General features: G+C 38.4%; 1 protein-coding gene across 5 annotated transcripts in view; it reads right to left on the reverse strand.

Annotated features, from left to right (window-relative positions):
* The window catches only part of Rev3l (REV3 like, DNA directed polymerase zeta catalytic subunit), a 162,388-nt gene that overhangs the window by 131,822 nt on the left and 8,912 nt on the right, over positions 1-21,654 (reverse strand). For 2 of the 5 annotated variants that reach the window (XM_076552424.1, XM_016002786.3), the window contains exon 2: positions 20,385-20,512. The exons of the other annotated variants lie outside the window; for them this stretch is intronic. The gene's annotated coding sequence lies outside the window, so the exon portion shown is untranslated. The remainder of the gene's footprint in view (positions 1-20,384; positions 20,513-21,654) is intronic. 5 annotated transcript variants of the gene reach the window in all.

Here is a 21,654-nt window from a genome sequence, read left to right on the forward strand (position 1 = left end):
TCACTGCTAGCCAATGTCTAGTGAAGGCTGCCTCACTGCTAGCCAATGTCTAGGAAGGCTGCCTCACTGCTAGCCAATGTCTAGGAAGGCTGCCTCACTGCTAGCCAATGTCTAGGAAGGCTGCCTCACTGCTAGCCAATGTCTAGGAAGGCTGCCTCACTGCTAGCCAATGTCTAGGAAGGCTGCCTCATCACTGCTAGCCAATGTCTAGGAAGGCTGCCTCATCACTGCTAGCCAATGTCTAGGAAGGCTGCCTCATCACTGCTAGCCAATGTCTAGGAAGGCTGCCTCACTGCTAGCCAATGGGCAATATTATTAGCTCTGTCACTAGTACAAACTGGCTGCTTTTCAACTTTTAGACTGTACAGTTACAAAGAAAGGCATTCTATTTCATTCATAATCTCTCTCTCTCTCTCTCTCTCTCTCACACACACACACACACACACACACACACACACACACACACACACACATAGACTGAGATAACACTTTTAGACACGTATCTGGGCTTAAATGTAAATGAAGTAGTATTTTAAGTGCAATTATTCCCAGGGAGATACTAACTTCCCAGGAGGTCAGAAATGTAAATCCTAGAGCACAAGTAACTGGGTGGTATACTACTGACACCTTGCCCAAATTTAAATCAAATTCTTGGCCAAATATAGAAAAAGATGGTTTTATTAGACACATCAAAGCCTGACCAAACATTATCTCTATTGGGCTAGCTGGACACTGTCATATACCTATAAACAACACTCAGGGAAGAGAGGGCCAAGATGTTGTGAATCATTAAAAAAACAAAAAGTGTTACATAGCAAGACCTTGTCAAAACAAAATAAAACACTGTTTTAAAGTATCTTCTAAAAACTTAGAAATGTGACTATTTTAAACTACACCCTGTTAAAAACATGTTATGGACCCCTGCAGAACACCTGGTATCTTATATTGGCAAAGATACTTGGTATAAAATACTTGGTATCTTATATTGGCCAGTAAGATTTTTGGTAGGTCACAGAACTTGGGACTCTCGAGACTTAGAGAAAAGAACAGTACAACAGGTGCCTGACAGAGGATCTGGACAAATTACACTTTCAATCAAATTAATGGCAAAGGAAATAAATAACTCAAAAGGTTTTTATTTTCCCCCATAAATAACTTCACCCAAGACCGACAAGCAGATGAAACGATACTCAGTACCAAAACTGGAGAGGGCTCAGCAGTTGAAGCACACACTGTCTTGCAGAGGACTCACGTTAGCTCCCAACAGCCTTGTCAAGTGGCTCACAAGAGCCTGTAACTCCAGCTCTAGGGAGATCTCTTTTAGCCTCTATGGTGCGTACAGACACACACACACACACACACACACACACACACACACACACACACACACACGCTTTAAGAAATATAATAAAAATTTAAAAGATGTTCAATATCCTTGGCCCTGAAGGAAATAAAATTGAATAATACAATGAGATGTCATATTTGTACTCAAAGGAGTACAATCTTCAAAGACTAAACATAAACAAATGTAAAGAAGGGTATGAAAGCTAGCTATGGTGGCGGACACCTTTCTTTAATCCCAGCACTAGGGAGGCAGAGGCAGGCAGATCTCTGAGTTCAAGGCCAGCCTGGTCTACAGAGGGAGTTCCAGGACAGCCAGAGCTACACAGAGAAACCCTGTCTCAAAAAAACAAGACAACAACAACAACAACAATAAATAAGGGTATAATAAAATTAGGCTTCTCACACATTGCTGGAGCTAATGCAAAGTTAGTTATTTTTTTTGGGGGGGGGATCTGGTTAGTCTCTTAAGAAGTAAGCTTACTATATGAACAATCCCACTCTTATGAAGCTATAAGAAAAATAAAAATTCATAACCAAGTAAAAACTTGTACACAGTACTCGTAGCACATTTTTTTCATAACAACTCAAACTACAAACAAACAATCTGGGTATCAACAGTTTAGTGACTGGTATATCCACGTAATGGAAAACCAACAGAAAAATTAAAGATACTTTTGCATGTACTGATACATGCGAAAGAATGAATGAAACCTAATTATATCCTGTAGGATTCCATTTATATGAAATTCTAGAAAAGGTAAAAATCACAGTAATATTTAATATCAATAGTTGCTAGGGGTCAAAGATGAGGAGGCAATGACACATAAGTGTGACACACGATGAGATGACTACACTTGTTTGTCATAACTCATCTAATGGATCAATTTTACCATATATAAATTATACCTCAATAAAAATTGATTAAATTTAAACAGAGCAGTGAATATAGCTGCCCTTCATCTCACGTCACTCACAAAGATGGGACAGGTAATAACAAGTAGGAAAGTAAAGATGCTGCAGTGACTGTCAAGATGGGAATGATACAGCCAAAACAGAGGACGCAGCAGCTATACCTGGTTACATTTTAACTATCTGCATAATGAGACTCTACTCTGCTTCTAAAACAGACACTTTTGGTGAGACCAAAGTATCAATGATGTCATCAAAATAACATTCTTTTTGTTTGGTTCAGACAAGGCTTCCCTGTGTAGTTCTGGCTGTCTTGGAACTCACTCTGTAGACCCGGCTGGCATTGTTCAAAGCTCTACCTGCCTACCTCTGCCTCCTGAAGGCTAGGATTAAAGGCATGCACCACCACTGCCTGGCTCAAAATGACATTTTTATGGTAGGTTCTCAGAGCTACCCAAATCAGAGCACCAACATATTTCTGGGCACTATCCCACATCTAACTGTATCAGACTTCTAGGTGAAAACAGCCTAAATAAATCTACCTTTTAAATTGTCCCATAGAGACTGAAACAGCATGCACAGGTCTGCACAGGTCCTCTGCATACATATTACGGCTTCCAGTTTAGTGTTTTAATGGGATTCCTGAGTGTGTCAACAAGTGGGTCTCTGATTCTTGTGCTTTCTCTTGGGCTCTTTTCTGCTGGTTTGTCTTTTCCAAATTCAATGAGTTGTTTTTTTTTATCTTCTTATATTTTATTTTATATATAATTTATACACACACACACACACACACACACACACACACACACACACACACACGAGTCTGATTTGTCTTTCAAGACAGTTTCTTTGTGTAATTGCCCTGGCTATACTGGAACTCTCTGTAGACCAAGCTGGCCTTGAACTCAGAGATCTGCCTACCACTCCCTCCTGAGTGCTGGGATTGAAGGTGTACACCACCACTGCCTGGATATATATTTTTAAATGAATAAATAAAAGAAAACCTAGCTACTAGAGTAAAGGTTAACAACTAAACTGCCACTTCTACCTGCTGAGTGAAGGAAAATCAGTTTTCTTTCTTTCTTTTTTTTTTTTTTTCTTTTTTTTTGGTTTTTCGAGACAGGATTTCTCTGTGTAGCTTTGCGCCTTTCCTGGAACTCACTCTGTAGACCAGGCTGGCCTCGAACTCACAGAGATCCACCTGCCTCTGCCTCCCGAGAAAATCAGTTTTCTAATAGAGTGACACTGGGTATATCAACCACTCCGGGGCAGGCCTCATGTTCAAGAATAGTTGACCAATGTATAATGGACTTTAGTTTTTTTGTGTGTTTTTATTTGGTTATAGTTTGATGTGTATGTTATTTTTTATTTTTTTTGTTTTGTTTTCTTGGGTTTTGGGGGTTTTGTTGTTGTACTGGATTTTGTTTTTTTGAGAAAGCACCTGGGGGAAGGGAAAATATGATCAAAATATATTTAAATTTAAAAATGTTTTGAATAGCCGGGCGGTGGTGGCGCACGCCTTTAATCCCAGCACTCGGGAGGCAGAGCCAGGCGGATCTCTGTGAGTTCGAGGCCAGCCTGGGCTACCAAGTGAGCTCCAGGAAAGGCGCAAAGCTACACAGAGAAACCCTGTCTCGAAAAACCAAAAAGAAAAAAAAAAAAGTTTTGAATAATTAAAATATACAAAAAAACTGTCCCATAGACATTCCTTTATAAATAAGTCTAGAAAAACCACTGCATTAGAGATTCAAATGTGTACATGTATGCATATACACATACACATCCGTTTGGTTTACAATAGACCAAGATCCAAAGTGTCAGGAGCCAGAGAGCTGGCTCAGTAGTAAGTGGGTAAAAGCACTTGGTACCAAGGCTAATGACCAGAATTCAATCCACGAGACCCACATGGCTGAAGGCCAGACCAACCTGCAAGGGTTTTCTGACCTCCACGCTCTTGCTATGGGACATACACACCCACACAAAATAAATTAAAATGTAAAACAACAACAACAAAAACCTGTCAGGGCTGGAGAGATGGTTCAGGAAGTCAGAGTGCTTACAGCTCCATGAGCTCCCACACTCCTGGAACCGCAGCACAGTGAGGAGGCAGAGGAAGAGGACTGCTGGGCCTGCTGGCCACCGGCCCATCCTCAGCCATGTGGAGTGAGAGATCCTGTTCTCATGGGAATAAGGCAGAATGACAAAGCAAGACAAGACCTCCTATGGTCTCTACATTCACATATACACATATGCACATAAAGAATACACAAATGCACATACATCATACATATCATTCATACAGACACAAAAAGTGAAGGTAAAACATAACACAAAATCTATCATTTTATCCTTCTTAGAATGCACAATTCCAGACAGTATTGTTCAACCATGACTACTGACCATCTTCAGAACTGTTCCATCATCCCAAACCGAGATGGTCCTCACTGAACAAGAAGTTCCCATTCCTCTCCTCCCAGGCCCCATTAACTACCATTCTCTTTTATGGCACTGGCTATTCTAAGTATTTCGTAAAAATGGCTCATACACTGTCATTCTTTCACAGGATTCGTTTTCTAATTATGGCATGTCTGGGCACCATGCAACGAGGACACAGAGATGCACAGCATACTGACCTACTCTCAAGAAACGTACACTGTAGTGGGGAGGCTAGACAAAAACTCTCAAGTCATTCATCAATGTTCTAACAAAAGTACAACGATGGCACAAAGGCCAAACGGACTGAAGAAAGGCTTCACCACAAAGGCAATGTCTCACGGCAGTCTTGTAGTATAAAGAATTCACCATGATGAGCAGATGCACCATTCAGAAAGACAGCCTATATCTCAAATTCATTTGGGAGGGCTGACACTGTAAGATACTCTGCACACTTAAAACAGCCAAGGTCTCTGTTTCTTAAGCCATGGGCATATGCAAAGCCTTGAGGATCTTCACTTGGAGGAAGAACAAGCAGTTTAGAGTGAAAAACTTCAGGAAGAACCAGTGGTGGCTGAAACAACAACTCGGTACCACATCATGAAAAATTTTTAGGTTACCCAGTCTGACTGTATTAGTCTGGAATAGTTTGAGAACCTTAAAGTATGTAAGAATTCCAATAGTACTTGTTAGTATTCACTCCTAGGATGTTCCCAGAGATTTTTATTTCCTATAATGGTAGATACAAGGTGTGTGTGTGTGTGTGTGTGTGTGTGTGTGTGTGTGTGTGTGTGTGTGTATGTGTGTGTGTATTATTTCATATTAGATAAATGAGTGTTTTGCGTACACGTATGTCTGTGCACATGTGTGCCTGGTACCCACAGAGGCCAGAAGAGGGCATCAGATTCCCTGCAACTAGAGTTATAGATGTTATATAGTTATAGAGCTGTGAGCTGCCATATGGGTGCTAGGACTCAACTCAGGTCCTCTCAAGAGCAACAAGTGGTCTTAACCACTGACTCACCTCTCCAACCCCAGAATTAATTTGAATCGTGTAATTCTAAGTTTTATTCAGAGACTACAGTTTGGGAAATATCTTTAGAATACAATTTGATGATGGCCTCAAACTGGAGAAGAATGCCAATATATTGTATGTTGGGAATTAATGTTTTTATTCTTTTTTACATGTTCTGTTTGTGTGCATGTGTGCATGTTTTGATTGTGACTACAACACACATTTACAGATCAGAGGACAACTTATGAGAGTAGATTCTCTTTTTCCACCCTGAGATCCTAGGAATTATGATCCAAGTTTTCAGGCTCGACAGAAATCACCATTAACTCAGTTGGACCCTCTGCCAAACCAATTACTATTTTTTCCTAGTCATAAAATAAGGCTTTTATTTTAAAAAATAAAGAGCACAAAAATATCACTCACCTTTTGATGCATTTTATTATTTCTCTCCTTATGTTTACAATAAATACAGTCATTTTTAAAGAAAAGGATCATACCATACAAATTATTGAAGCTTATTCTTCACTTGGTCATGAAGGGAACAGCTCCTCCTTGGATTCTTTTTATCTTTGGTGACTGTACAGGGGGCATTATAGACATAACCATCGCATACTTTTGAACATTTAGTTTACTAGTAATTTTTTTGTTTTGCTACTATAAACAAGTTGAATATATTTCTTAACAGAAAATACAAAATCTTAATCTTTTTGAAACCTATACCACGCTCAGATTTTGGAGTACTTCAGATTAGTGTTTAACTCCTCTCAGTTCCTCCTTATTTAGTGGGCACACAGGGCTCTCACGTCTCCTGCCAGAACCTATCCAGTTCACGGTAAACTTAACTCCTATCAGTTCCTCCTTATTTAGTGGGCACACAGGGCTCTCACGTCTCCTGCCAGAATCTATTCAGTTCATGGTAAACTTAGCAGTTGTTGGCCAGCAATGCCATGGGAACACTAAGCAGAAGTCATGAGATTTTAAAACAAGGAATATTTTTCTTGTTATCAAGTGATAAGGAAATTATTTCATCAAGACAATCACAAATCTAAAATATTTATGGATCTAATAGCATATCAAAACACATTGGGGGGTGGGGGAAAAGCCTGACTGAACTAAAAAAAAAAGGACAAACCTCTAAGTCGGAGATTTTAACTCTCCTCTATCAGTGTCTGATAGAACAAAGGTGATGAAAAAACTTGGTCATTACTAAGAGAAATGCATAGAACCTAAAATAAGATACTTTAAATTAAGAACTTAAAGGGCTGAAGAGATGTCTCAGTAGTTGGTTTACTGCGCTTCCAGAAGAACTGAATTCAGGTCCCAGCTACCACATTGGGCAGCTCACAACCACCTGTAACTCCATCCAGTTCCAGGGGATCCAATGCCTCTTTAGATATCTGTATACACATGATATATGTTCATACACACACACACACACCCATACATACATAAAAAATTAAAACTTTTTTTAAAAAAGGACTAATTTAAAATGTAAAGTCTAATAATTATAAATGTTGGTGAAAATGTGGAACATGCTGAATCTTATACATTGTCAGTAGGTACATTCTTATGAGGAATAAATAACAAATCTATAGTCATCCTATAGTCAAACATTAAAACAACAAATAACAACATGAAAACAGATGTAACTAGCACCCTATTAGCTGCAACTGGATATTCAGACTCAATGCAAACATTCAGATATTCCTTACACTTCTTGGTACATTGTAAAACATGAAACAGCACACTAGCAGTATGCTACTCAATAGTCCTCAAAGCTACTCAGGAACCATTTTCTTGTGCCGTTTCAAGACACAAATCAAGGATGAAAGCTTTGTAATGCACAAGGATTGGGACATTAGCAAATCAGGTTTGGAGTACCAAAGAGTAAACATAAAAACAGTTTCTTGGGCTTCAGCAAGGGGCTTGGTCAATGACGAGAGCAGTCACAGCCAGGAAAGCCCAAAGCTACAAACTTCATCCCCACATTTACAGCTTATCCACAATCTTTACCAGTTTTTATATAACTACGAATCATTTTTATCTAAAGCTATAGAGCTTGGTTATATAACTGATATTTTACCTTATCAGGGTCCCAATGAATAAAGCTATCAAGTTAACCTAAGGCCACAATTGTTTGAATGAAAGAAAGGCTAATGTTAGCCCTATTTTTACAAAAAATTTTTTAAAAAATCAATTTAGAGTAAAATCCAGCCAAACATCTATTAGTATGCTTCGTTCGTCAAAACTGCTGTCAATTTGAACCTGTTATCAGTTTACCTCTGTACTACAAGACAGTAAGTGCCAGGTACAGTGGGGCATTCTTGTGCTGGGCGGTTTCATGTCAACGCGACACAAACTAAAGTCACCTGAGAGGAAGAGCCTCAGTTCAAAACAAACCTCCATAAGATCTGACCAGACTCAAGCCTGTAGGGCATTTTCTTAATTAGCGGTTAATGGGAGGGAGGGCATTGTGGGTAGTGTCATCCCTGGGCTGATGGTCCTAGGCTGAGTAAGCCAAGAGGAGCAAGCCGGTAAGCAGCACTCCTCAATGGCCTCTGTATCAGCTCCTGCCTCCAGGTTCCTGCTTTGTTTGAGTTTCTGCTTTGATTTCCACAATGATGAACTACAATGTGGAAGTGTAAACCAAATAAATCCTGTACTCTGACTAGACTCCTGGAGCTCGGCCTGGTGCTTGGCTGTGGATCTCTGCATCTGCTTCCATCAGTTACTGGATGAAGGCTCTATGATGACAGGGTGTTCACCGATCTCATTACCAGGGCAGGCCAGCTCAGGCACCCTCTCCACTATTGCTATAGTCTACGCTGGGGTCATCCCTGTGGATTCCTGGGACCTTCCCTAGCACTCGGTTTCTCCCCATCCCCATCATGTCCCCTCTATATCTCCTTCATTGCTTTCCCACCCCATCCCTGTTCCAGTTTGACCATCCCGTTCCCTTATGTTCTTATCCTCCATCCCCTACCCCTCTACTGCCTCCCCTCACCCCCAGTTTACCCAGGAGATCTGAGCAAGAGGCATCAAGATCATGATGAGGAAACCTACAGAAACAACCAACCCAAGCTAGTGGGAACTCATGAACTTTAGATCAACAGCTGTGGAACCTGCATGGGATAGACTAGGCCCTCTGCATAAACAAGACAGTTGTGTAGCTTGGTCTGTTTAAGGGGCCCCTGGTAGGGGGATCAGGATACATGAGCTGACTGTTTGGAGCCCATTACCTAGACAGCTTGCACAGCCTTGATACAGGGAGAGGGGCCTGGACCTGCCTCTACTGAATGTACCAGACTTTGCTGACTCCCCATGGGAGGGAGGCCTTACCTTTTAGGAGGAGGGGATAGGGGGTGAGTTTCGGGGAAAGGCTGGGAGTGGGGGGAGCAGGAGGAGGGATGAGAGGGAGATCTGTGTTTGGTGTACAAAATGAATAAAAAAAACTCTTAATAAAAAAAATCCCTTACTCCCCAGCTTGCTTTTGGTTCATGGTGTTTCATCACAGCAGTAGTAACCCTAACTAAGACAGTACCTATCACTTCAGGACCCTGAAGGCTAGGCAGTAAGAACAAAAGTCCAAGGCCAGCCTGAGCTCCATAGCAAGACCCTCCCAAGACAGGCAGGCAGGCAGAACACTGACAAGGAAACACACATATCACTGTTTCCAAGACACGTTCCAATTGCTGATATATAAAAACTTGGAGAAATACACTTTTTAGAATGAATGGACTACAGAATAACTCTTCTACCAATTTTTCATTAAAATATTTATGAGGGACTGGAGAGAAGGTTCAGTGATTAAAAGTGCATATTACTCTCACAGAAGACCCATGTTTCATTCTCAGCACCCACATCAAGAGGTTCACAAGCACCTCCAGCTCCAGCTCCAGCTCCAAGGGATCTAATGCCTTCTTCTGGCCTCCTTGGGCACCTGCAGTCGTGTACACACACACACACACACACACACACACACACACACACACACACTGAAAAATTAAAATTAATCTTTAAATTCAATAAAATATTTACAATATATATTCTGTTCTTAGAAACACAAGTCTGCTCCAACAGAAGAAAGAAAGAAAAAAAAAACTTGCTAAAAACTTCCTAAGATTACTAATGTTATCTCATAATTGATAGAAAATGGTTGTTTCTATCCTGGAATATAGTATTAGTTTTCATGGTAATAAATGAGCCAAGTGTAGTGGTTCATGTCTGTAATCCCAGCAATTGGAAGACTGAAGCACGAAAATCAGGTCAGCCAGAGCTATACTATGATTTCAAACCAGCCTGTCCTAGAGTGAGAGAGACCCTGTCGCAAAAAACTAAAAAGCAAAATAAGAAACAAATAAATTAGCTTCCATTATTTTTAAGGGCATTTACAACTTAGAAGCTTTCATATAATGCTCTCATTTAACAACGTAACAGGTCTTAGGTTACCTAGGAATATATTAGTTCCTACATACCAAAGCAGTACACAGAGGCAACAGGCAGAAATAAATCTTAGTCCAATAGAGGAACACTTGGATGAATGTTTATGTCTCGGGGGTTTTACACAATCATTAACACTGCAAATGAGGCAGGGCCATTTCACCATCTTGTAAGTGGAAAGCAAAGACGACAGAGCAGACTAAGCAGGCCCTATCCACTGGAAACATTAGGTTGCTGGTTCGCAGATGCATCAGTCTAGAGTGAACCTTTAGAAGTAATCAGCAGCATAGATCAGTTCTTTAAAATGTTGTTGTGAGGCTGGAGAGGTGGCTCAGAGGTTAAGAACACTGATGGCCCTTTCCAGAGGTCCTGAGTTCAATTCCCAGCAACCACGTAGTGGCTCACAACTGTCTGTAATGAAATCTGGTGCCCTCTTCTGGCCTGCAGGCATACATGCAGACAGAGCACTGTTGACATAATAAATAAATCAATCTTTAAAAAAAGAGAGAGAGAGAACACTGCTGTGTTCTTTTTTAAAAATGTTATTATGTGTACTCACACACACACACACACACACGTAAAGGCATACATGTGAAGGTCAAAAGATAACTTGTAGGAGTTGGTTCTCTCCATCCATCATGTAGGTCTCAGGAATCAAACTTAGGTAGTGGTAATGTTTGGTGGCAAGTTCCTTTACCTAATGGTCTATCTTGCCAGTTCAATTATCTTATAAAACAGCTAAAGAAAAGAATATATGATGGGCCAGTGAGATAGCTTAGTTCATAAAAGTATCTGCTAGCCAAAGCACCTGAGTTCAATTTTCAGAACCCATACAAAAAGCTGAGTATGGTGGTACATGCCACGTTTTGGAAGGTGGAGAAGAGATTCCTTTTGGTTCCATGGCCAGCCATTGTAGCGTACCCAGCAAGTATCAGGTCTCAATGACAGACCATGCCTCCAACACCAAGGTGGACAGCTATCCTGAGGAACACTTGATATTGACTTCTGGCCTTCACCTATACAAATAAAGAAACACACATGTGTGCTCATGCATAGAATCTGTGATAATTTATAATTAAGAAAGAAAAAAAAGAAATGCAAAAAGTTCCTGTAGTGTGTTCACAATCCAGTTGGGCTGGAGAGGTGGCTCAGTGTGCAAGTACCTGCCGTACAAACATGAGGATCTTAGTTCAGATCCTCCCAACCCACTTAAGAAGCCAGGCATGGCTGTATGCATCTGTAACTCCTGTGCTGGAAGGAGAGAGGAGGCAGGGACAGTCAGATCCTTCCGAAAGAAACGTGTCTCAAAACACAGAAATAGAAGCAATGGAGAAAGATACCCAATGTTGATCTCTGGTCTTTACATGCACACACAAACAAACACATGCATGCATAAATGCACATACCCACGTGAGCATGGTACACAGGAAAAAAACAACTAAAGTAAGGTTTCTGTGAAATAATCTCTCATAAGGAAAGTAAATAAATTGAAAAGGCAAAGAAGAAACAAAAGACAACAGACATATGCAGAACTAAGACACAAACAAAACTCTATAAAAGAAAAAGGAATAAGAACTATATTGGGAATGAGAAAGAACAGAATCATTACTGTTGAAAACTAAATCAGTAATGTAGCGAACAATAAAAGAGCTCATCAATAATGCAGAAATTAAAAACTAGCAGCAGATGCGAGGACTGAACTCAAGAGTCGGCCCAGCAGGTAAAGATACTGTTGCCACACCTGACAACCCACACTATGGAAGAAAACCAACTCCTGCAAGCTGTCTCCTGACTTTATGTGTGTTGTGGCCCATGTGCACCTATATACACTAAATAGATAAATGTAATGAAACACAAAAAAATGGAAAAGCTGAATGCTTAAAAGGAGAAAGTGAGGCCAGGCTTGGTAACAGACACCTTTAACACCAGCATGGACCTCTAAGTTTGAGACCACTCTGGTCTACAGAGCAAGTTCCAGGACAGCTAGGGCTATAAAGAAAAACCTTGTCTTGAAAAGAGAAATTAGGCCGGGCAGTGGTGGCGCATGCCTTTAATCCCAGCACTCGGGAGGCAGAGGCAGGCGGATCTCTGTGAGTTCGAGGCCAGCCTGGTCTACAGAGCGAGATCCAGGAAAGGCACCAAAACTACACAGAGAAACCCTATCTCGAAAAGAAAAAAAAAAAAAAAAAGAAAGAAAGAAAGAAAAGAAAAATTAGTTAATAAAAAGGAGACAGTGAAAATGGGTACGGTATTTTAAAAAAGAGAAAGAAATATTATCCAATCCATAAGTAATATAGAATTTTAAAACTGCTTATTACTTACTTTATATTAAAACATCACAAAAAGGAATAACTGAAGGTATAATAGAAGAACCCCAAACTAAAAGGCACCTACATCTTTGTAGCAAAAGGACTTTCTTTAGCCCAGTCAGAATGTAAAGACATGGGCCTGTGAGGTGGCTTACTGGTTAATAGGTACTTGCTACCAAGCCTGATGACCTCAGTTAAATCCCTGAAATTCCCATGGTAGAACTGACTCCCACAAGTTGTCCTCTTACCTGCATGTGCCCACATGTGCCCACAAATACATGAGATTAAAAATAAAAATAAAAGCATCAGAAAAATGTTCAAGAAAGGGGCTGGAAAGATGGCTCAGAGGTTAAGAGCACTGCTTGTTCTTCCAAAGGTCCTGAGTTCAATTCCCAGCAACCACATGGTGGCTCACAACCATCTGTAATGAGATGTGGTGCCCTCTTCTGGCTTGCAGGATATGTGCAGACCGAACACTGTATACATAATAAATAAATAAATCTTTAAAAGGGAGGCAGAGCCAGGTGGATCTCTGTGAGTTCGAGGCCAGCCTGGGCTACCAAGTGAGCTCCAGGAAAGGCGCAAAGCTACACAGAGAAACCCTGTCTCGAAAAACCAAAAAAAAAAAAAAAAAAAATGTTCAAGAGAACTTGGAAGAAAAAAATACCTAGGATACCTGCACATTACGGTATACTTTAGCTTGTCCTTCTTAATCATGGTAGTCAGTAATACGCACATGCAGCAAACATCATTCTCAGATAGTCTAGGGTTCAGAAAAACATTCTACAAACACATTCGCCTAAATAGTATCTGAAAACATTATTTCAAGAAACTTGGCACTCAAGTCAGGAATATTGAAACACCTCTGTAAACCAAGTATTACAAGGAGGGGGTCAAGTCCAAACCTGGACTACAAATCAAGTTCAAGGCCAAGCTGGCAGACCAGAGACCTTGCCACTCACAAACCACAGAAGGAACTGCAACTTAAAAAGGGGACCACTATAGTGCTCTAAACAAAATTAGTATGTACAAAGGAGTCTAAACGATTTTAATTCATATATAAGCTATCTTTGTTATTCAAGATATCATCTTTTTTTAATTAGTTGAGAATTTTGCATATATTTTGACATCTTAAATTTCTTCCAACTCTTCCCAGAGCCACACCTCCTTCCCTTCCCACACAACTTTGTAACCTTTTTTCCCCTTATCAAGGTCAATTTGTGCTGACTAAAAATCCTTGGATGTAAGACAGATTTAAGGGATTTGTGTCCACTAAAAAAAGTGATTTTTCAGGACAACATGTACAGTTTAGAACATTCCACACTTACATCTTGAGCATTGACATTGTAAGTAAGAAAACCCCACCCACAGTCTACTGGGGGCCACACTGTCGGGCTGGGTGTTTAAGGGGTGAGAGACATAGATGGACTGCATGGGTCCTGCCTTAAGAGATTTCATTACGTACAAGCAAATAGAAATCTGAAAATTTTCTATCATATGCATTTTGGATGAGGGATACAAATCTGTGTTACATAAGAGAAAATATTTTATCTTGTTCTTGAGTTTTATAATTAATTACAATTATATTTCAGTATATATTATTTTACACTGAAACATTTTACACTGCAAAATCCAAAACTAAAAAGGGAAAAGGGGTTACTTCAACTGCATAAAATTATAAAGATAAAGGAATAAAGCATATTTATTACAACAAAAATTTTACTGTCTAAAGTCTTACTGAAAATGGCTCAGACAGGTTTTTGTTAAACACGAGTGACCTACAGGATTAATATACAGCAACAGGACGTGGTTTACAGTAGCTGTCAGAGAAGCAATCGAGTTCAAAGAAACAGAAATAATGACACAGTACAAGAAATAGGATTCAAGAGGGAATCATTTAAAGAATCCTTTTGGATTGTTAAAGAGGTATATACAATGCTATTCAAGTAAATCTGTTACAGATCTGCCACAGACAGATGTAAAACCCTAAAATTAGCATGTAGAAAATTAGGACAAGTCTATCACTGCTAGGTAATAATTTTTTTAAATAATTTATTTATTTTTTATTTTATGTGCATTAGTGTTTTGTCTGTGTGTATGTCTGTGTGAGGGTCCCCTAGTCCCCTGGAACTGGATTTATAATTGTGAGCTGCCATATGGGTGCTGGGAATTGAACCCGGGTCCTTTGGAAGAACAGTCGGTGCTCTTAACCGCTAGGCCATCTCTCCAGCCCCTAGGTAACAATTTTTAAAATGCAGCTTGTATTTTTTCTAGTAATTCGTCTTATTGTAGTTAAGTACCAGGAAAGAAGTTTCTTCACTATAAAGAGTTTAAAGAACTGTTGAAAAGTCCTATCAGTCATGAAGCTTTTACGTGTGCCAAATAACACACACAAATGAAACCATCAGTGATGCAAAGTAAGACAGAACAGAAGTGGGAAACAAACTGTTCGTGACAGATGAGACAAAAATAAGTATCTAGAACTAAAACATTTGAAAACAAAATTTTAAAATGTCATATTTTCTTCATATAGTTTTATGTTCAAAGATATCCTATCATTTTAATACCAGCTTTGGGAGAAGGAAAATTATTGTACCAAATGAACACATTGTGAGGTACATTACAACCTCAGAAACGTTTTCTAAATTTTTTAAAGGAATAATCAAGGAACTAACCATATGTCAATAATCTGAATCAAATAAATGAGAAATTACTTCAAGTTTCAAAAAATGTATATAGATTGGTGACATAACAAATTCTGTCAATAATCTATATCAAATAAATGAAAAATTACTTCAAGTTTCAATGAAATGTATATAGATTGGTGCCATAACAAATGCTAAAAAAAAACCTCAATAAATACTGACTTTCAACCATGTTCTACTATATCACGTAAGAACTACTATTTGGGTTTTTTGTTTTGTTTTCGTTTTTGTTTTTAATGCTGCTGAGAAAAATAAATTGTGGAGAAAAGGTCTGGTAACCTTAAAAATGTTTAAAACTATACTAAATTACTCAAAATATGCTAATCTATCTGCTCGTATAGCTTTGAATTCTCTCTTAAACAGAGTCCAGAAGAGTCAAGTACTTCACATCAGGAGGTGACGGGCATTTCTGCCATTTCTTTCATAGCTCCCTGAAATCCTTCATAACCTCTGGATAACTATTTGGTAGTATTATTATTTTTTCCACAATGGCTACATTTTATTCATCTTTCTTTTATGTGATCAGTGAGAAACTAATAATCTAGTCACTCTAATGTCTACATGGTTGGTTAAGGAAAAGGACTGACTGAAAAGATAAAGCAATGTTTGTGTTAACACACAACTGTATATACAATGTGAAATAGCAAGACTCGATACAAAATTCTGAACAATTATAATTGATATGAAGTATTTTTCTACCTATGCTATACAATCTAATCATCTAAAAATAGTCCTTTAAAAGATGGCTCTATTTCGTGACTGTAATGTCAAAAAAGTCTCACAATAGAAACAAATCTAGAAGAGGAAAAAAAATAGACAAGATATTTTTGAAAATTTTAAAGCAGAGACTTTTTAAGGATTAAACTCTCCAAATAATATATGTCCATGCTAGATCTTTTCTTTCCATTCTTGTCCCAAATATTCATGTATAACTTCATCAGAATATGTTTTTTGGCCGGGCGGTGGTGGCGCACGCCTTTAATCCCAGCACTCGGGAGGCAGAGCCAGGCGGATCTCTGTGAGTTCGAGGCCAGCCTGGGCTACCAAGTGAGCTCCAGGAAAGGCGCAAAGCTACACAGAGAAACCCTGTCTCGAAAAACCAAAAAAAAAAAAAAAAAAAAAAAAAAGAATATGTTTTTTGTTGTTGTTGTTTTGTTTTGTTTTGTTTTTCAAGACAGGGTTTCTCTGCGTAGCTTTGCGCCTTTCCTGGGACTCACTTGGTAGCCCAGGCTGGCCTCAAACTCACAGAGATCCGCCTGGCTCTGCCTCCTGAGTGCTGGGATTAAAGGCGTGCGCCACCACCGCCCGGCCAGAATATGTTTTAAAGGTGCATTTCACACACTAACACACACACACACACACCAAAATTTTTAAAATCACTATTTAAATAAAGAACATTTACTGTAAGAACAACTCAATTCACAGATAGAGTCAATTTCCCTAACATATGAAGAATATCTCAGAATCAACACTTCCAACAGGAAAATGAGCAAAAGAGAAATAGTGTGTTTTAAAAATAAACACATGGACTGGGGATGTAGCTCAGTTGGCAAAGTGCTTGCCTAGCATTCACAAAGCTCCAGGTTTGATCCTCAGTATCACATAAACCAGGTATAGTGGTTTGAATACCTGTAATGCCAGCACTAAGGAAGTCAGGGCAGGAGGATCAAGGTCAAGATCATTCTCAACTAACAGTGACTTTCAGGCTAGTCTGTGCTACATGAAACTTTTCGTCTAAATGTACTTGTATGTACACACACATGCCTATGTGTGTGTGTATGATTCTCACGTATATGGAAAGACAATCTTACTATAATAAAAGAATGCAGGAGCCAGGAGATAGCTCAGCAGGTAAAGGTACTTGATACACAAGCCTGGTGCCCCAAGTTGCATTCTGGGAACCCAATGTAAAAACAGAAAGGGAGACCTGACTCCACAAGGTTGTCTGTCCCCCAACCCATACATGCATACTGTGCTGTGAGGGCGCACGTACACGCACTAATAAAAAATTAAGAAAAGCAAATCAATATTGCACTGAGATCTATACTTTTACATATCAGATTGACGATAAAACACTTGAGAACAAAATCTTCAATATCTGGTCTCATTTCTGGTGGCAGTACAAATTAAACAACCTCTGTATTACAATTTTTATAATTTAAAGAATTCTGGTAGAACATTTTTTTAAATGTGGTACACAAGATATATATGGTATAGGGTCATTTAAAAAATTAATGTAATTACTTGCTTCTTCAGGTCTCTGTATAAGGCAGACAGGTAAGAAACTTAGATGAATACAGTAGTCTTACTCCACCTATTGCTTATCTAATAATACCTTATTGTATAGTTAGTGAACAGTGTAGGTATTTGTGAATGTGACGCAGAAACAAGAATAGAATAAAAGTAACAGAAAGAAGTAAGTTTACCTGAATCATCAAATATACTATTTATGTAAACACCTCCAGCTGAGGGTATAGCTTAGCAACAGAATCACACACAGGGTTCAATCCCTAACACTATTTTTAAAATTAAAAAAAAAAAACACTTATTTAACAAAGGGAATGATGTCATACTGTTAGCAAGTGGGCCCTTTGGAAAAATGAGCCAGCCAGCAACATTATAACAGATTATAATAACGGCCCCCTAATTAGCCATCCATCCTTAGGAAACCCCCAAGGACAATCGCTGTGATTTGTTTTGGACCATCAAACAAGAAAACATATGGAGCTTGCTTCTACTCGCTGCTCCTGGGAATGCTGGTGTTATCTTCAGGTGAAGAGTCATGGCTAGCCTGCTAGAAACTTCGGTTCTATGGCACCCTAGCTAACAGCCAGTAGCAAGTTCCAGACCAAATAAAACTACCCTAGACAAACCACCTGACCGATCCACTGATGGCAGACATATAAACAAGCCCACAGAGAAGCAGTAACAAAGATGCTGAACTAATAGGAGCCCAGGATCAGAGGTTAATACAGCTATTTCTTGACAACAGGAAGTTTAGGGAGGGCTGGTGTACAGCAAAAGTTAGGAAAAGTGGGTACAAAAAATAAAACTTTTGATCAAATAAAATTCCTACTTTACTTTTCTGCTTTTCAGTTCCACGGTGAGAACACAGTTGTCCCCACTAACTGTGGGACTGGTCCAGAGTCCCCATTCTTCCACCTCAGATATTTAAGTCTCTTCTATGAAATGGAGAGGTACCTGCACATAACCTATCAACAGCATCCCATGTATTGTAAATCACCTCTGGGCTACTTACAGCACCAAGTACAATATAAATGCTAGGCAAAGCAAATAGTTGCAATATTCAACTGTTTATTTAAAGAAGCAATAACATGTACACAATAAAGCACAGATGCAACTGGGTTTTCCCCTCAAATGCTTTCTGGGATTGGATGAATCCCTGGACATAAAACCTACAGATATGAAGATCTGACTGTCGATTCACATACTACTTCCTAAATTATACTAAACTTATAAAAATATTTTCTATTAAATTAACTGTAAAGTTCAATTTCCTTATAAAACATTTACATAAAGTAATTCAGTCTAAATGACCACACAACATTTAGAATAGATAGTACCACTTAGGAGAAAATGGATCAATATGGGTAAGTAGTGTACTATTACTGTGACTGAGAATATGCTCCAGTCACTGTCATTTACTGACAATAACTATTACTGTTTTCTGAAAGATCTCGTCTTTTGTGTTTCTGCTTCTTCGGTCTAGATGAGTAATAACCTAATACATGGTCTCTCATTTGATCTCACATGCTATGAGGCACACATGCTACAAACGTAGGTAAAAGTCAATTAGCCTCTTCACATCTCATTTTCTCAAGTGTAAAATGGAGAAAACAGTACTTTTTTTTATAGTTATAAAGACTAACTTACTTGGAAAATGGTATACAATAAAGATAAAAGAAATGGTCCAACACCTGTTACTAAAAATAATATAAATTAAAGTATTTAGCTAACATGTGCCTTCTATTTTAAAAACCTTAAACCTAATCAACCAAAACATGATACATCAAAATTAACTTGGAAGGTCTTTGACTTGGGGGTGGGGGGAGAAGCTAACAGAAGTTATTTAAAAAAACAACCCTGAGAAAACATTTACAAAATATATGGTAAAGACAATTGAAGCACTAGAGAAGAATGAATCATTTGGCCTATACCCCATAATCCTAAATAGGCTTTCAAAAAAGAGGCTCCATTTTTTATATGTGTATTATAAATTCACAAAAGGTAAAAACAAGCAAAGCAATAAATCCCTTTGACAAGTCACCTTTGTGGAGACATCTGGCATGTGCTTTTAATATGTTCTATCATAGTTTATGTATTTTTTAAGCACTACTAATGACTTTGGAAAATCAGGCTCCTTGAAAGAAATACAGTTAACCTAATCTGCAGCACTGGGAAAACTAGTTACTCCTTAACCAATGGCTTATCACTGCTTTCTTTCAAGCAAAGAGCAGACAAGGACATTGTCCTGCCCTACATGAAATAAGGGTTTGTTTTGTTTTTAAAGTTATGCCTGGATGGGGTGATTATAAAAATTGGCCAACTTTTAAAGGGTGTTTTAAATACATAAGTCTCTCATCCATAGACATGAGTCACTGACCAACTATAAAGAGCCTACCCACAATGTGCAAGTCATCTACTTTACACTAATGTGAGGAGTACATAAATGGTACAAAATGGTTCGTTTTCCAGTTCACTTCAATTCAAACGTTTTAAAGAGCACTCAGTACACAAGAGGCAACAAGGAAGATTCTGGAGACAAGTGTGAAAAGGGTAACATTGTGCTACTGTATGGCAGATATTTGCTGGTGACTTTATTCAGTAATAATAGTCCTGTGAGGTAGAAATCATTAAACTTGGTTTACAGAGAAGGAAGTTAAGGCACACAGAAGTAAAATAACTTGCCCAGGGTATCTCAGCACAGAAGGCAGTGGGATGGGGGAGTTATTGGGGGGTGAGGGGGTATACCTGAGGACAGCGCTGACTGTTTCTACAAACAATGTTTAATGCCGTAGTCCTTCCATAGCAGTGTGGGAAAGGGCCAGGACTTAGAAAACCAAGGAGATAAACTGAGGGAGTGGTCAAAGGAGCCCGAGGCTTAGAGTTTGATATCTGAGTTGTTACTTTTAAGGATGAATACCACTTCAATGCAAGGATCACCCCACCCCCCTCACCCCAATATATTAACCAAAATAAATTACTTACTTGAAATTGAGAAAAACAATTTTGAGAGTAATCTTCCTCAGATATATTATTCCATAGTTTTAAAACAAATAATATGATGACAGTTTAATTTTTAGGTTGCTTTTATGTGGCTTGTCTTGGTTTTTATTCTGAAATGAAATTTAGATTAGTCATTTTCTTGTTCTGAGAAACTAGGAGTATGCCAACATGTTTTAACTTTACATTCTTTCACATAGCAACATGTATTCTTACTTACAAAGCCATCTCTTCCACATCTTAAACAAATCTAATTTAATATATAAATTACTTTTAAGTGTAAATATATGTATATGCAAACTAAAATACTTCTTTTAATTCTTGTTACACTTTCTTGGCAATTGTAAGAAGTGTAAGAAAAATAGAAAACTTTTACAAACTGTTAAATATTAGACAAGGCATTTCTGAGGTAACACTTTTTATTTGTTTATATAGTTAATGTTCCCTGAACCCAAAGAAAATTAAATAATTATCTCTAAAGAAAATGATTTCGAATTCTTAGTATTTCCCAAAACTATCATCCAAAATTAAAATAGAATTGGCCAGAAAGTATATATAAATAATTTTACACTGACAATGACTATCCATTTGCTCCAGAAATCACTGTTAGACATATATTCAATTTCTGCTGCAGAAAACAGTCCAGTTTCCCAATAATAATTAAGCAACTAGTTTTCATTTAAACAAATTGAAATATTTAAAACTCTATAAGAACCAGAAGCAACACAGGATCATCTGGAAATCCTCAAAGTATAATTTTTTAAAAACCACCAAAAGGTTAAAGGATTGTAACTGGGAGTCTTACTCTTACTAATAGTATGTTTTGGTCTCCTAAATGCATCTACATCATGTTTGGATAGTGGGTATCTTTCTGATTGCCTAAGATACCCATCTCCGTATTATTTATATTTGAATAGCAATTACAAGTTAACATAACTCTACTCAAAGTTCACTGTATCTTCCTTCACTCCTATCATTTCCTCTTTAATATCACTGTGGTGTTAAAATAGCAACTAGGTACCAAGTAACACACACTCCAAAGCATATCACATATCACACTCATTAAATTTATAAGCATTTCTTTGAAACAACTGGAGCTAATATTAGGCAACCTACCCTATTTAAATGCAACCTACTTAAACTACAATCATTTTTTACTTCATAGTAACTGAACACATTCTAATCCAATGAAAAGCAAGAGGAAAATGCACACCAGCAAAGGAATCTGAGAAGTCTAATACATTTTTAATTGTGT

The sequence above is a fragment of the Peromyscus maniculatus genome, chromosome 16 (assembly GCF_049852395.1).
Source record: "Peromyscus maniculatus bairdii isolate BWxNUB_F1_BW_parent chromosome 16, HU_Pman_BW_mat_3.1, whole genome shotgun sequence".
NCBI lineage: Eukaryota > Metazoa > Chordata > Mammalia > Rodentia > Cricetidae > Peromyscus > Peromyscus maniculatus.